General features: G+C 37.9%; 1 non-coding gene across 1 annotated transcript; it reads right to left on the bottom strand.

Annotated features, from left to right (window-relative positions):
- Positions 1-1,120: 1,120 nt before the first annotated feature.
- Positions 1,121-1,227, bottom strand: LOC113001978 (small nucleolar RNA R71). The gene has a single exon (XR_003267509.1). It is a non-coding gene; the product is annotated as a small nucleolar RNA R71 (small nucleolar RNA).
- Positions 1,228-18,228: the final 17,001 nt, after the last annotated feature.

Here is an 18,228-nt window from a genome sequence, read left to right as displayed (position 1 = left end):
GTGTGTTGTTGTGAACAGTGCTGAACAGTGATTAGCGACTGATTTTGCAATTTGATTAGCTGTTTTTTTGTGCGGTAGCTTCTTTTGATCCATATTTTGTGTGAAAAATACCAGGAGCACTTGGTGTGGCAGTATTTGAGAGAGACAAAAATTTTGGGAACTTGTTTTTAGCAAAGCTTAAAACGGCCATAACTTTTGCTTTGGGTATTAGAACGACTATTATTATATATGCATTTGGGGTAGAAAAATATTTCCCATACTGTGACAATCGACTTTAGCCGGTTAGGGTCTCCCAAGCTCCAAAGATCAGCCGTTTACAAAGTTTTTTTTTCAAGTATTATTGTCCTATTTTTCTAAACTTTGCTTAGGTAGTTTTCATAGTTAGACTTTTAATTTTTGTTTGAAATTTTTTGTGCTATCTTTTCATGATTTTAGGGTGCTCCTCACAAAATTTCAGCTTATTTTGATATCATTTGAGTATAGTTGTAGTTTTACCCCCTTGTAGGTGCTTGTTGAGAAACACATTATTTGCTACATATAGTGCATGACTAGGGGCAATCCAGGTGATTTACAACCCTTTGATCCTGAAATAGATAGAACTTTTCATAGATTAGTTAGGCATAGTGTGCATCCTGGTCATTCTGTGCATTTTGTGCATTTTGAGCATTCTGAGCATTCTGTTGAGGGTGATTCTGAATATTCTGATTTTGAGCATTCCACTACTAATTTTCATACTGAGAACATGGCTCAACCTCCACCTCGTGAGAGGACTCTTAGGGAGATGGCTGTACCTGATTTCACTTATGAAAGTTTGTGTATTCAATATCCTGATGAGGGTGTTCCATAAGTTCTCATGACTGGACTAATACATTTGCTGCCCAAGTTTCATGGTCTTGCAGGTGAAGATCCTCATAAGCATCTTAAGGAGTTCCATATTGTTTGTTCCACCATCAAGCCCACTGATGTCCAAGAAGATCATATCTTTCTAAAGGTTTTTCCTCATTCTCTGGAAGGAGTGGCAAAAGATTGGCTCTACTACCTTGCTCCTAGGTCCATTTTCAGCTGGGATGATCTTAAGAGGGTGTTCTTGGAGAAATTCTTCCCTGCATCTAGGACCACTGCCATAAAAAAAGACATTTCAGGCATCAGGCAACTTAGTGGAGAGAGCTTGTATGAGTATTGGGAAAGATTCAAGAAATTGTGTGCAAGCTGTCCTCACCACCAGATTTCTGAGCAACTCCTTCTTCAATATTTCTATGAGGGACTTAGCAACATGGAGAGGAGTATGATTGATGCTGCCAGTGGTGAAGCCCTTGGTGATATGACTCCTGCTGAAGCTAGGAATTTGATTGAGAAGATGGCATCCAACTCCCAACAATTCAGTGCAAGAAATGATGCTATTGTCCTTAGAGGAGTCGATGAGGTGGCCACGGATTCATCTTCATCTACTGAAAATAAAAAGCTTGAGGGAAAACTTGATGCCTTGGTCAACCTAGTAACTCATCTTGCCATGAATCCGAAATCTACACCTGTTGCAAGAGTCTGTGGTCTATGTTCTTCTATAGATCACCATACAGATCTTTGTCCTTCTTTGCAGCAATCTGGAGTCAATGAGCAACCTGAAGCTTATGTTGCAAACATTTATAATAGACCTCCTCAGCAACAAAACCAACAACAACAAAATAATTATGACCTTTCAAGCAATAGATACAATCCAAGTTGGAGGAATCATCCAAATCTGAGATGGACAAGTCCTCCACAACAACAACAGTCTGTCCCTCCTTTTCAGAATGCTGCTAGTCCAAGCAAGCCATATGTTCCTCCTCCAATACAGCACCTGTCACAACAAAGACAACAAGCAACTGAGGCTCCTCCTCAACCTTCCTTAGAAGAGTTAGTGAGGAAAATGACCATCCAAAATATGCAATTTCAGCAAGAGACTAGAGCTTCCATTCAGAATCTGACAAATCAGATAGGGCAGATGGCTACTCAGATGAACCAAGCTCAGTCCCAAAATTCTGACAAATTGCCTTCACAAACTGTGCAGAATCCACAAAATGTGAGTGCCATCACCTTGAGGTCTGGCAACCAAATTCAAGTGCCTCCACTAGTAGCAGCACTTACACCTGAAAAAGAGGATGAGATAGTTGCAACAAAGAGAAAGCTTCCTAACAAAAATTTTCATGCAGGTGGACCTTCTTCTAGTAATTCTGACTTACAGCAACCTCCTATTTCTCTTCCATTCCTACCTAGAGCAATTCCCAACAAAAAGATCGAAGAAGCGAAAAACGAGATCTTGGAGACCTTCAGAAAAGTAGAGGTGAACATACCTCTGCTAGATGCCATCAAGCAGATTCCAAGATATGCCAAGTTTCTAAAGGAGTTGTGCACCCACAAAAGGAAGTTCAAGGGCAATGAAAGGATTAGCATGGGCAGAAACGTGCCAGCATTGATAGGTAAATTTGTTCCTCACATTCCTGAGAAATGTAAGGACCCAGGTACTTTATGTATACCTTGCATTATTGGGAACAGTAAATTTGAGAATGCCATGCTAGATCTAGGAGCATCAGTTAGTGTCATCCCTCTGTCCATTTTCAATTCTTTATCTCTTGGACCTTTGCAATCTATAGATGTGGTGATTCATTTGGCAAATAGAAGTATTGCTTACCCCGCAGGTTTTATAGAGGATGTGCTAGTTCGGGTTGGTGAACATATTTTTCCTGTTGATTTTTATGTTCTTAATATGGAAGAGGGATTTTCCCATGGTTCAGTTCCAATTATTTTAGGCGGGCCATTTATGAAAACAGCCCGAACCAAGATAGATGTTTATGCTGGCACATTGTCTATGGAATTTGGTGATATTGTTGTTCATTTTAACATTCTTGATGCCATGAAACATCCATCTGAGGATCATTCTATTTTTCGTGTTGAGATAATTGATCAGATTGTTGATGATTATATGTTTGATTTTGATTTTGTTCTTCATGGTAGGAAACATCCATTTTTATCTGATCTACATACTTGTCATTCCTTATGCATTGAATCTGAATCTGAGTTTGAATTTGATCCTGTATCTAATTTTTATGCTAAGAATGAATCTGAGTTTGAGTCTGGTTCTTATTTTCTGGGTGTTGTACCTCTTGAAGTTGATTTTTTAGAGTTAGAATGCATTAACCATGTTGCAGGAAGTACATATACTTCTGACTTGCTTTATGAGGTACAGGCTGAGGAACCTTCTTCTTCTCCTACCTTGGTTCCTCCCACTGTTCAGCCACCACCCACACCAGAGTTGAAGCCCTTACCAGCAAACCTCAAGTATGCTTACTTGGAGGACAAGGAAAAATTTCCAGTGATCATCTCTGCCTCCCTTGCTGCTGAGCAAGAGGAGAAGTTGCTGCTAGTGCTCAAGAAGCACAAGAAGGCCATTGGATGGACTTTAGCAGGCATTCCTGGTATTAGCCTATCTACCTGCATGCATAGGATATTTTTAGAGGATGGAGCTAAGCCAGTGAGGCAGCCACAGCGACGACTCAATCCCATCATTCTAGATGTGGTGAAAAAGGAAGTGACCAAGCTCTTACAAGTTGGAATCATCTACCCCATTTCTGACAGCCAGTGGGTGAGTCTAGTCCAAGTGGTTCCTAAGAAGACAGGCCTCACAGTGATCAAGAATGAAAAGGATGAGCTTATCCCCACAAGAGTGCAGAATAGCTGGCGAGTCTGCAATGATTATAGGAGGCTGAACCACGTAACTAGAAAAGATCATTTTCCCCTGCCTTTCATTGATCAAATGCTTGAGCGCTTGGCAGGTAAGTCTCATTACTATTTTCTTGATGGTTTTTTTGGTTATTTACAAATTCATATTGCTCCTGAGGATCAAGAAAAGACCACATTTGATGGAAGCTCCATTGGAGCTTGTAGGCCTAGGATCTTCTTCATCAATGGATTCCTTTGCTTCTTGGAAGATGAATGGCAGCGGAATGGAGAAAGGGAAAGAGAGAGGAGACGCCACTTCAAGGAGAAGATGAGTCTAGAAGAAGCTCACCACCATAGGAGGCCATGGATAAGAGCTTGGAGGAAGAAGGAGATGAATGAAGGGAGAGGGAGAGAAGAGCACGAAATTTTGTGCTCTAAATGAGCTTTGAAATCTGAAGTTTAATATTCAAATGATCAAAGTTGAAAAAAATGCACACACATGACCTCTATTTATAGCCTAAGTGTCACACAAAATTGGAGGGAAATTCAAATTTCACTTGAATTTGAAATTGAATTTGTGGAGCCAAACTTTGGAGCCAAAATTTCACTAATTATGATTAGTGAATTTTAGTTATGGTTCAGCCCACTAATCCAAGATCAATTCCAAGATTCTCCACTAAGTGTGCTTAGGTGTCATGAGGCATGAAAAGCATGAAGGACATGCACAAAGTGTGACTATATGATGTGGCAATGGGGTGTAGCAAGCAAATGCTCACCTCCCCCTCTAAAATTTAATTGGATTGGGCTTCTACCAATTCAATTAAATTTATTTCCAACCACACACATCAAATATCCACTTAGTGCATGTGAAATTACAAAACTACCCCTAATACAAAAACTAGTCTAGGTGCCCAAAAATACAAGGGCTGAAAAATCCTATATTTCTAGGGTACCCTACCTACAATATGGAGCCCTAAATACAAGGACCAAATATAATGACATCCTAGTCTAATATGTACAAAGATAATTGGACCCAACCTTGGCCCATGGGCTCAGAAATCTACCCTAAGGTTCATGAGAACCCTAGGGCCTTCTTCAGCAGCTCTAGCCCAATCTTCTTGGAGCCTCTTGCTCATGGTTCTAGTGATTGGTCCCTTCCTAGGGAGGATTGCATCAACATTCACATGTCCCTTTGGCACTTTTGCCTATAGAAGGATGCCCTTTGGCGTATGCAACGCCCTTGGTACCTTCTAGTGGTGTATACTTAGCATTTTCAGTGATTTTTTAGAGAGCTGCATAGAGGTATTTATGGATGATTTTATTGTTTATGGATCCTCTTCTGATACATGTTTGGATAGTCTGGATATAGTTCTTAGTAGATGCATTGAAACTAACCTTGTGCTGAATTTTGAAAAATGTCACTTCATGGTAGAACAAGGTATAGTTTTAGGGCATATCATTTCCAGTAGGGGCATAGAGGTAGACCCTGCAAACATAGATGTTATTTCACAATTGCCTTACCCCTCTTGTGTGCGAGACGTTTGTTCTTTTCTTGGTCATGCAGGGTTTTATAGGTGCTTTATCAAGGATTTTAGCAAAGTGGCCCTTCTACTATCCAATATGCTGTAAAAGGAGGTGGAGTTTGACTTTGATGACCAATGCAAAGAGGCTTTTGATTGCCTCAAACGTGCGGTGACTACCACCCCTATCATTCAGGCACCTGATTGGACAACCCTATTTGAGCTAATGTGCGATGCATCCAATTACACATTGAGGGTTGTCCTTGCTCAAAAGATTGATAAGCTGCCTCGGGTGATCTACTATGCTTCCAGAACTTTGGATGCTGCTCAAGCAAATTACACTACCACAGAGAAGAAGCTACTAGCGATAGTTTTTGCTCTTGAAAAATTTTGTTCATATTTGCTTGGTACTCGTGTTATTGTTTATACTGACCATGCAGCTCTAAAGTACCTATTGAAGAAGGCTGAATCAAAGCATAGATTGATCAGGTGGATACTTTGGCTCCAAGAGTTTGATTTGGAGACCCGTGATCGAAGTGGTGCACAGAACCTCGTGGCTGACCATCTGAGTAGGATTGAACGTGCGTCTAAGGACTCACCCATTCGGGATGATTTTCCAGATGACCATTTGTACATCCTGTATAGTATTTCTGATTCCTTCCCCACTCCTTGGTTTGCTAACATTGTGAATTATTTGGTTGCTTCTTTTTTTCCTCCCTTAGCATCCAAAGCTCAAAATGATAAAATTAAGAGCGATGCTAAGCATTATATTTGGGATGACCCCTATTTGTGGAATTTGTGCAGTGACCAGGTTATTAGGAGATGCATTCCAGACCATGAGATTGACTCGGTCCTGCAATTCTGTCATTCTTCCGCACCAGGTGGCCATCTTGGCATACAGAGGACAGCTTACAAGGTGCTTGACTGCGGTTTCTATTGGCCCACCATCTTCAAGGGTGTGTGGAGAATCTGTAGCACTTGTGAGCCTTGTCAGAAAGCAGGCGGCTCACTTTCATGGAGACAACAAATGCCTCAACAACTCATGTTATTCTATGAGGTGTTTGATGTCTGGGGTATAGATTTTATGGGGCCTTTCCCTGTCTCTTTTGGTTTTGTTTATATTCTCCTTGCTGTTGATTATGTTTCAAAATGGGTGGAAGCCAAACCCACCAGAACTAACGATGTTAAGGTTGTTGTAGATTTTGTTAGATCTAATCTGTTTTGCAGGTTTGGAGTCCCTAGAGCCATCGTTAGTGATCAAGGCACCCATTTTTGTAACAGATCCATGTATGCCTTGCACAAAAAGTATGGGGTCGTGCACAAAATTTCTACACCTTACCACCCCCAAAGTAATGGGCAGGCTAAGATTTCAAATAGGGAGATAAAAAGGATCTTAGAGAAGATTGTGTAGCCGAACAGAAAGGATTGGTGCACCAGGCTAGATGATGCTCTTTGGGCACATAGGACTGCCTACAAAGCACCCATAGGAATGTCTACTTATTGGGTTGTCTTTGGCAAGGAATGTCATCTTCCTGTAGTGATGTAATCCTACCCCAGAAGGGCATCGGATAGAAGACTCAAAGTAGATTGGGCCAGAGATGCAAGAGAAGACCCTAGGGTTCTCATGAGCCTTAGGGCAGATTTCGGGCCCATGGGCTAAGTATGAGCCCACTTATCTTTGTACATATTAGATTAAGGTTTCATTATTTTTGGGCCTTGTATTTAGGGCTCCATAATGTAGGTAGGGTACCCTAGAAATGTAGGATTTTTCAGCCTTTGTATTTTAGGGCACCTAGACTAGTTTTTGTAATAGGGGTAGTTTTGTAATTTCACATGCATTAAGTGAATATTTGAGGTGTGTGTTGGAAAATAAATTTAATTGAATTGGGAGAAGCCCAATCCAATTAAATTTTAGAGGGGGGGTGAGCATTTGCTTGCTACACCCTATTACCACATCATATAGTCACACTTTGTGCATGTCCTTCATGCTTTACATGCCTTATGACACCTAAGCACACATAGTGGAGAATCTTGGACTTGATCTTGGATTAGTGGGCTGAACCATAACTAAAATTCACTAATCATAATTAGTGAATTTTTGGCTCCAAAATTTGGCATTCAATTTCAAATCCAAGTGAAATTTGAATTGAAATAGAGGTCATGTGTGTGCATTTTTTTCAACTTTGATCATTTGAATATTAAACTTCAGATTTTAGAGCTCTTTTAGAGCACAAAATTTCGTGCTCTTCTCTCCCTCTCCCTTCATTCATCTCTTTCTTCCTCCAAGCTCTTATTCATGGCCTCCTATGGTGGTGAGCTTCTTCTAGACTCATCTTCTCCTTGAAGTGGTGTCTCCTCTCTCTCTTCCTTCTCCATTTTGCTGCCATTCATCTTCCAAGAAGCAAAGGAATCCATTAATGAAGAAGATCCTAGCCCTACAAGCTCCAATGGAGCTTACATCTTCAATTAAATTTATTTTTCAACACACACATCAAATATTCACTTAATGCATGTAAAATTACAAAACTACCCCTAATACAAAAACTAGTCTAGGTGCCCTAAAATATAAGGGCTGAAAAATCCTACATTTCTAGGGTACCCTACCTACATTATGGAGCCCTAAATACAAGGCCCAAAAATAATGAAACCTTAATCTAATATGTACAAAGATAAGTGGGCCCATACTTAGCCCATGGGCCCGAAATCTGCCCTAAGGCTCATGAGAACCCAAGGGCCTTCTCTTGCATCTTTAGCCTAATCTACTTTGAGTCTTCTATCCAATGCCCTTCCGGGGTAGGATTGCATCATTCCCTCCCCCTTGAAAAGGATTTGACCTCAAATCCTGAGGTTCTTCAAACTCTGGGATTTTTTTCGCAACACCTGTAAAAAGAACAAAAACATATATATTAGTGGTGTTTGGTATGTTGAAGTAAGGTAAGGTCTGAAAACCAATTTGCAGGGCATCTTCCCATGAAGGAACATAGTTCTTCACCAACTCAATGAGTGGTGCTACAAGTATGGAAAAATATGGGACAAACCTTTTGTAAAAGTTTGTTAAGTCATGGAAGTCCCAAATTTTTCTTATACTAGGTGCAGTGGGCCACTCATGAATGACCTTTATTCTCTTAGGGTTCATGGGAACCCCTTGATCACTATTTAAAAAATTAAGAAAAGTAATGCAATAAAACATACCTTTTTCTATATTTTCATGTTGATTATTCCTACCAAAAAGTATGACTAACCTAAGGTGTCCCATATGAGTACCTAAGTTTGTATTGAAACTAAAAATAAGAACAGACCTACCTAATGAGTCCCTATGTACACAAATCATGAAGATGTTGGGTGGGTGACTGATTTTACAAAAGAGTGTTGCACCACTCAAAGCATTCATCATACCACCTATTTTAGGGATTTGGTGCCTAATAATACCTATTTTGGGCACCAACAAAGGACAAGGATTTAAGCCCTTGCGAACCAAACCCTCATCCAACAAGTCCTTTACTTGAGGAATAAACTCAAGCCTAAGAGGTGTGGCAATGCTAACAAGTGTCTTTTTACAAAGGAGAAAATGTGAAGGTTGTCTAAGAGGGGAAATTTCTTTAATATTTGTCTTTATTTCAAAATGTTTTTCCTTCTTAGCTAACCTCTTGGAGGAGACACTTACCTCCTTACACTCCTCCTTAACCATTAAAGGTTGTCCTTCTTCTTGGGGGTTACTAGATTCTTCCCCTTTTGCTTCTTCACTTTCACTAGAGGGAGGTGAACTAGTAGCCTCATCTTGGCTACTATAAATGTCTTGGCCCCTCATAATCATAGTTTTCTTGGTGGGGCATTGAGAAGTAATGTGTCCTCTTCCAAGACATTTAAAGCACTTCATGGAGCTAGTCTTTTCTTGCATACTAGCCTTAAGGGGTTGCTTTTCTATTGTCTTCCCCTTATCATCTTTGGGCTTAGAAGGTGTCACCCCTAAGATGCCTTGACCTTGGTCTTTCTTTGGATAAGAGTGAGAGCCATAAGATTTTGAAGTAGACTTTCTTTTAAGTTGTTGCTCTACCCTTCTTTCCCAATCTAAGTTAGCCTCTACATTGTCCTTCCCATGGAAGTATGAGAGGTTAATCTTAGCCTCTTGAGGCTTTCTTTCCTTTTCTCTCCTATGGGAGTGAGGTCTAAGATGTGACCTATGTCTTCCTTCATAATAGTCACGAAGTTCTTCACTTAGGCTCTTGCAAGAGTTATGACTACTATAGCAGACATGTTTTTCTTTTCTTAACTCTTTTAGTATTTTCCTTCTTTCTTCTTCCCTTATTTGTTCCCTCTCATCTTGATTTATTTATACCCTCTCTTTTCGTTTTTCTTTTCTTTCTAGTTTTTCTTTCCATAACTTGAGGGAACTCAACTCATCTAAGATTTTAGATAGAGGGTCCTTATGACTAGTACCCTCGCCATTAACACTAGATGAATGATGACTCATGTTGGTTCCTAAGTTGTGGTTCTTTCTTTTTGGGGCTTTGTAAAAAAGGTCAAAGCTAAGGTTCCAAAAGAACTCAAGATAAGCGTGATAAGAAAGAAGAAATTACTATGCAATAAAAAGATAAACTAGGTGCGGCTAGTAAAGAAAATAAACTATGAAAGTAAGCAAGAAATTAAAGTGAAAGAAATGTAAACTAGGCGGATCCTAAGAGTGTTTGAATGACCTCATTTAAGGTTCCCAACAAAACACTCACTATCCTAAGGAAAAATTGCCTAAAATTATTACACACAAATGGAAGTAAGGTGACCTATTGGCGGCTCCCAACTTACTTCCAATGAAAGGCCTTTTTGTTACAAAATTTGAAAGCAATGAAGGTAAGTAAATTCTCAATTAAAAAAAATTACAAAAAGGTCCTCAATTTTGGTGGTTGTTCTCTCTTTGGTGATTCACTTAATTTGGAGTGCTTCTTAGTCCAATAGCTCTTAAGGTGGTTGGCCCCTTACTTCTTGACTCAAATTCTTCAAGGGATGGCACTAATCCTCCTTTCCAATTCCCTATATGGCAACTCACAAACAAGGAAACAAAGAGACAAGCAATAACCAAAGACCAAAAAAAATGAAATGAAAGTTAAACCAATAGAGTTTTAACAAGACAAATTTTCAAGGATTATTCAACAATTAAAGCAATGAAAAGCACATAAAAGCAAGCTAGGACTCAAAGAGAAACTTAGAATGGCTCTAGAGTAGAGTAAAAAAAAATAAAAAAAAAGACTCAAGAAACCTCTAGTTTTGGAACTTGTATTCATGGTAATTTTCAATTGAAATTTTAGAACTTGGATTGGTATAAAATAGGCACCAATTATAGAACAAATTTTGAGCCAAAACAACAAGCACACTTCCCTTTCACTTTGTTTTTTCCTGGACACTGATTTTTCTGCCAACTTGTGTGATTTTTATTATTTTTTTCCTTTAATCCAATTCACTTGGTTACTTTTTTATAATTTTTTTCCAGATGTCTATAAAATTCAGTAAAACTTTCAACTCAAAAAACGTAGTGACCAATTCCCAGTAATTTATACAAGTTTGTATGTCCAAGCTGCCAGTACTAGCGATTTCAACCTAGAAATCAAGAGTAGTGTTTATGTTGCTTAAGGCTTGGATAGTTACAATTTGTGTTTGCTTATGCTCAATTATCTTGAATAACACAATTCAAGAGAGCTTAAGACTTATTTGATTCATAAATCCAGCCACAACTCAACTTCATCATAGGCATCATGTAGGAATCTTAGAAAACAAAAAAAGAGTTCAACAACAAGACTACTTCTAGGAATTGATTTAGAACATGTTATGAACTAAATAACATGCATGAATTAGACTCAAAATTCAAAAGATAGGCTAAGAATGACAAGAATACATGAACAAATGTATCTAGAATTCAATAAACAAAATAAAAATTCAACACAAACTTAGAGCATAATATGACAATTACTATGACCAAACATGACTCTAAGACAACATGGATTAAGTGATTTACACTTATATTTTTGTGTTTTGTTTTTCTAATCAATATTTTGGAAGAAAATTTAGATCTAAAGGTTCAGCACAAGAATATTATGAATGAAAATTGATAGAACCTAAAATCAACACAAAAACAAGATTCAAGGGTAGATCTACAAAATTTGAACCATAGAAATGCAAGAACAAGTGATCTAAGATTTAATCGGTTTATTGTTTTGAATCTACTCTAAACAGAACCAAACCACAAGACAATGGAGGATATACATGGAGAATAAGATGAAGAACAAGGAATTAAAGAGAATTCACCAAACAAAAAGATAGAGGAAGCAAAAGAACATCACCTAGATGAAGATGCTCTTGATACCACATGATGTAAGCTCCATTGGAGCTTGTAGGCCTAGGATCTTCTTCATCAATGGATTCCTTTGCTTCTTGGAAGATGAATGGCAGCGGAATGGAGAAGGAAGAGAGAGAGGAGACGCCACTTCAAGGAGAAGATGAGTCTAGAAGAAGCTCACCACCATAGGAGGCCATGGATAAGAGCTTGAAGGAAGAAGGATATGATGAATGGAGAGGGAGAGAAGAGCACGAAATTTTGTGCTCTAAAAGAGCTCTGAAATCTAAAGTTTAATATTCAAATGATCAAAGTTGAAAAAATGCACACACATGACCTCTATTTATAGCCTAAGTGACACACTAATTATGATTAGTGAATTTTAGTTTTGGTTCAGCCCACTAATCCAAGATCAAGTCCAAGATTCTCCACTAAGTGTGCTTAGGTGTCATGAGGCATGTAAAGCATGAAGGACAAGCATAAAGTGTGACTATATGATGTGGCAATGGGGTGTAGCAACCAAATGCTCACCCCCCTCTAAAATTTAATTGGATTGGGCTTCTCCCTATTCAATTAAATTTATTTTCCAACACACACATCAAATATTCACTTAATTCATGTGAAATTACAAAACTACCCCTAATTCAAAAACTAGTCTAGGTGCCCTAAAATACAAGGGCTAAAAAATCCTACATTTCTAGGGTACCCTACCTACATTATGGAGCCCTAAATACAAGGCCAAAAAATAATGAAACCTTAATCTAATATATACAAAGATAAGTGGGCTCATACTTAGCCCATGGGCCCGAAATCTACCCTAAGGCTCATGAGAACCCTAGGGCCTTCTCTTGCATCTCTAGCCCAATCTACTTTGAGTCTTCTATCCAATGCCCTTCCGGGTTAGGATTGCATCATGTAGAGATAGAGCACAGAGCCTACTGGGCTGTAAAGACCTACAACTTCTCTATTGATCAGGCTGGAGAGGAAAGGAAGTTGCAACTAAGTGAGCTAGATGAGATCCGTTTAGAAGCCTATGAGAATTCCAAATTCTACAAGGAGAAGACCAAGAAGTTCCATGACAGCCTGATAGCTAAGAAGGACTTCGTGGTTGGATAGAAAGTTTTATTGTATAACTCTAGGCTCGGACTTATGAGTGGTAAATTGAGGTCAAAGTGGATTGGTCCTTTTGTGGTGACTAACGTTTTTCCTTATGGTACAGTTGAGATCAAAAGTGAGTCCATGGATAAGAGCTTCAAGGTCAATGGACACCGGCTGAAACCATTCCTCACAAATCCCTCCTTAGTGCATGTAGTGGTGGAGGAGACCTCTTTACTTCACCCTACTTCTCTTCCGCCATGACTTAGGGAGTTTTCTTTTTCCATCTCCTTCTTTACTTTTATTGCACTTGTCCAAATTTATTGATTGTTTTGATTGTTCTTGATCTTATGATTGTGCTACATTGAGGACAATGTGTTGTTTAAGTGTGAGGGGGGAGATTGTTCTTTAATTTTGTTGGGTATTGAGATTGTTCTTTAATTTTGTTGGGTATTCTAGTTAATTTTATTAGGTTTTTCTAGGTTAATTTTGTTATTTTTGTTTTATGTTTTGTGTACAACATTGCATGTTTCTCTTTGAATTTTGGGTTATGTACAGGTAATGGGTAATTGTTTTTGAAATAGGAGTTTCTTGGCATTTTGTGAATTGAAACCCTTTTTTTTCTCTACATGTCAAGTTAGTTTTGAAAGTTCGAATTGAAAGTGATAGATTTACCCTTGGTGAGAATTTGAGCCATCATCATCTACTTTATTCGGCGTGTTTTGCCCCATTGATTGCTTGCACAATAGCCTTGGCTTGACTCTTGTTGATACTTCTTGCTTCACATGCATGTTGGGAGATGATTTAGGCATTTTGTTCTTATAAGCCTCTAGCCAAATGAGTCTACCTTGAATTAATTCCTTTGATAGCCCCTTTGAGCCTATGTTCCCCTTTCTTTGTTTTGAAGCTCATTACAAGCCTTAAGTGAAAAACCATGATTTCACCCTACCCTTAAGGAATTTTGGAGCTTTGGAATTGTTTTGGGAATAAGTGTGAGGGGGGAGGGGGGGTATGTTTCATTGGATGATATGTTTTTATTGGCCATGCTTGATGATGTATACATATATTGCCTAATTGTTGCTTTATTTTTCAAATGCTTTCAATTGCTACTGTCCACGTTAAAAAAAAACAAAACAAAAGAAAAATACAATAAATTTATATATATATATATATATATATATATATATATATATAATATAAAAAAATGAGGTCTTGGTTTGAAGACTTGGATTGGTTGAAGACTTGGTTGATTTTGTTTTGGGTTTACTTTTTAAAGCTTAATTTGTAATTTTGGTTTTGGGGTTTACTACTTTTTCTTACTTCCCACTTATTCCCCATTGCTCCTCTATTCCTTTGGGTTTTAGCTACTATCCCATACTTTCATCTACCTTGTCCTTGGCCCCATTATAACCTTAAAAGACCTTTTGATCCTCATGTGCATGTGCTTGTGATGTGGTTGTCAATTTTAGAGTCTTGCCAAGTCTATGTGGTGTTTGTTTTCATGGGTGCTCTGAGAGTAAACAGTAGCCTAGACACTTGAGAGATAGAGTGCATATCTTGTGAGGCTTTATCACTTTTCATTCTTGAGCTGATTGACTATCTTGCCATGTTTGAGATGCTTGGATGATTTTCATGATGGCCTTGATTCTTTAACTCTTTACGTGTAGAATGTTACCCATTCTTTTCATTCCTTAAGATTCATTGAGAAATATGTAATTATTTTTGTGTCTGTTTGTTTCTCTTTAATGTCTCTAGATTTGTCCCTTGCTTTGTTTTTTTATTTTGCCTAGGAGTTCAAAAGGCTAAGTGTGAGGGATTTGATGTTTCATCATTTTCTCCTATTTCTTAACCCTTTTTGTCACCATTTTAATTACTGATTAGCCTTAATTATCAAATTAATTATGCAGTTTTATCATTTGGGCCTACTGGACTAATTTTGTGTTTTTAATTTAATTTTAGGAGAATTATAAGCAATTGGGCTTGGACTTGAAGAGAGCAGACAACTTTATTCTACCAAATCTTATCTTATCCAGATTTTATCTAATGTAGATATTATTTCATCTAGATTTTATCTTATCTTATCTTATCTAGATTTTATTTTATCAAATCTTATCTTATCTTGTCTAGATTTTATTTTATTAATGGGCTTGGACTTAAAACAGATTTGTATGCTTTGGGGGCTGAGAACCTATATAACAGCACCAAGGCTTTAGTTTAGGAACTTCTTTTCGTTTTAGGGAGAAAAAATAATTTTAGGTTTTGCAATTCATGTTTTTACTATTCACGTAGCAATAAAATTTCATTTCCTGCTTCAATCTGCAATTTCGTTTTCTACTGATTAATGGAAGGCTAAGTCTCCAGCGTTGTTTTCTCTTGAGGATCAAGCACAACTCTCTTTGAGGTTTTATTATTACTATTGAATACTGATAAGTTTTTCCTCTTCACCAATTACTCTGTATTTGTTGCTATTAATCCATGCATGCTTAGTGCTTGATTAATTGTCTCTACGCTTAATTTACGTTCATGCTTAATGATCAGTTTCGTTCATGATTAATTGGTGTATGTGTTTCTTAATCACATAATGACTGCCTTATGTTAAATTTCGCTTAGTAATTTAATTTAGGGTTGGATTAAGTGGTTGAATTGATAAAGGATAAATTCTCGTAACCTTGGATAAGAGACTTGCTTGTGAATCAAGGGGAAACAACGTGTTTTTAATTTTGATATTTTCTAATTAAAATTTGCTCGCTGTTTAATTTACAAAAACAAACACCCCCCCAATTCGTTACTGTTTTATTACTATCTGTTATGAACGTTTGGTTGACCATTGCTCGTTGGGAGACATCCTAGCATTTTTAATATTTATTTGATTCGGGTACGGCCTCGATCACTCATCCTGAAGCATCTGGAACAGTTTAACTCAACTTTTGTTGGTATGGCAGTGAAGTAGTTTATTTATTTTGTGAAATGGATGTATGCCTTGTTTTAAATTGAATGCATGCTTAAGATGAGATCTGTGTTTCTTTTCATGAATTTGAACTAATATGCATGTTGAACAAAGAAAGAACAAGAATGTGAACTTACAGTAGAATTGTTAGTCAATAGACAGACTGATTGTGAAAGAAAAAGCTTGAACCAAAAACCGGTGAGAGTGTGACCCTACTCTGTGAGTGAATGACTAACTGTGAGTAATGATCTTTGCATGAATCTCTGAATTCTAGAATGATATGTATAGCTTAGAACATGATGAAGGCCATGATTTGTATATACACAAGCTCTTTTGACCAAATAGCTCACCTTGAATGATAACTGTATCTTTTTCTCCTTCTATAAGCTGAATGATTTTTGTCATGAATTGAACCCCAAACTTAAATGATTATCTCCTGATACCTTGTTTAGATTCTAGGAGAGCATATGGTTCAAGGAAAATTTACTCTAAATTTGGGGGAGGAAAGTCAATTAGAATGAAAAGAAAAAGGTTAAGCATCAGCACACACAACAAATAAGTTATATGTTAAAAAAAGGAAGAAGAAAAGAAAAAGTGTGTTGTTTCAATAAGGTCAAAAGCGACTTAAGAGAAGAAAAATAGTGAGAAGGCTACTTGTATGATTCAAGAAAAGATCATTGAGATAAGTCTAGGACTTGTGCTCTTTTAAAATCTAAACCTTTGAATCCTAGAAAAACTAATGAATTTTTGTAGCCAAACCTCACTACAAGCCTGAGAAAGTCCTTCTGATTCTATTTATACATTTCTGACTTGATGGCATGAGATGAAATGCAAAGATTGGACCTCCTGTTAATTGTTATCAATGAATAGCTTAAACACTTATGCTTGAGTGAAACAGTAGCCGTGAGACTGTGGCTTGAGCTACTTTCCTTGATATCTGTCTTATGATTAACTTCATCTAACTGTATAGTTCACATTTTGTTTTCCTCTTTGTCTAGCTGCATATTCTGTGAAAACAAGTGATAGGTACACATTGCTTCATCTTTCTCATCATGCAATAAAAAAAATTTGATGCATACACCTTTGTACATAAACATTGCATGTTTTACCACTTGAGGACAAGTGAGTTATTCTCTTTTGCTTGAGGACAAGCAAAACTGTAAATTTGGGGGAGTTGTTAATCGATGAATACGACTAACTTTTGTGTATAAAACTTGTGTATATTGTATCAAACTTCTCCAATTTATAGTTGTTTTGTAATATTATAAGTACTTTCTGTTAAATATAGGTAATATATCTTTTATACTTTTGTTTTGTGTGTTTAATAATCTATTTCTCTCAATTTCAGGTTAATTAGGCAAATTGGCAAAAGTGTTGTTTTCACCTTCTCGCTAAGCCAATCTGCTGGTTTAGCGAGCATTCGCTAAGCGCGACACTCAGTGGCTAAGCGCGAGGAAGAATCTAGAAGAAGATGAGTTGTCAAGTTCATTGAGCGCACCGCTCCAGGTCATCAAGCGCACCGCTTCAGCTCATTCGCTAAGTGAGAGAAGCGTGCTAAGCCAAAATCTACTTATGCGCGCTTAGCGATTCAGATTTGCGCTAAGTGTGCGAGCACGGACCAACCCACCTATTTAAGCTTGAAATTAGATTTTTTGTGGGAGTTTGGCATTTTTCCTTGAGAAGCCTCTGCATGCACGAGAGTCTGGCCTTGGCTTGAAGCTTTTGCATGTTTAGGAAGTTCTAGAGAGAGAAAGGTCCAAGTTCCAAAGAGTTTTGAGAGATTTTGCTGTGTGAAGATCTGCAGAGACGAGTGCTCAAAGCGAAAGCCATTCTGAGAGCTTGAGATGAGTTTGTGAGTGATTTTGAGATCCTAGAGGTGAAGGAGACATCCTCACCACTTGTATTTTTGCAATCTTTCATCTTGTTCTTCTATGTGCTGTAAAGGAGGTTTCTGGACTATGGAAAGCTAAATCCTCTGTTTGATCTTTCCTGTAGGTACCTAATGTAAATATATTTCTATCTATGTAATGATGTTTTGTGTGTTCTCTGTGCTATCTACTTTTCATTCCAGTATCCCATTACCTTGATCACGTAGATGCATGCTTTGTTAGGGTCATTCAATAGTGGAAATTGGTTTGATTCTAAAGTCCTTGATAGTACGGGGCTAAGTTGTTGTACTATCACGAGGAATCGGGGTACAAGAACTTAGTTGTGTATGTGTGTCTTAATGCGGTCCTGGTTGAGTTTAGTCTTACAAGAGGAATCTGCGGACGAGACTTGATCAGGATTACGCTAGGCTATCATGAGGAATCGGGGTCTAGCAGTCCAGGAGACAACATAGGAATACATGAGCATTGTTAGATAGAGAACATCCGTTTTAGCATCAGGAACCTATTAGGAAGACCAACGCGTTCTCTACTTGTTTTTACACAACATTTCTGTTGCGTGATTTTCTTTCTTTTTGCATAGATAGTTTACATACTTGTTCATAACCACAATCATCTTTTCATACCAGACACCTATTTACCGAAATAGCTTGCCAGATAACACAAGTTCCCCGAAGTTCGATACTCGGTTCTTACCGTTTTATACTACTTGTGCGATCCGGTACACTTGCCGGCTGCGAACAGTTATGTAAACTCTTCAGT

The sequence above is a fragment of the Glycine max genome, chromosome 6 (genome assembly GCF_000004515.6).
Source record: "Glycine max cultivar Williams 82 chromosome 6, Glycine_max_v4.0, whole genome shotgun sequence".
Lineage (NCBI taxonomy): Eukaryota > Viridiplantae > Streptophyta > Magnoliopsida > Fabales > Fabaceae > Glycine > Glycine max.
Note: the sequence above shows the minus strand (reverse complement) of the source record. Positions and strands in the feature narration are given on the sequence as shown.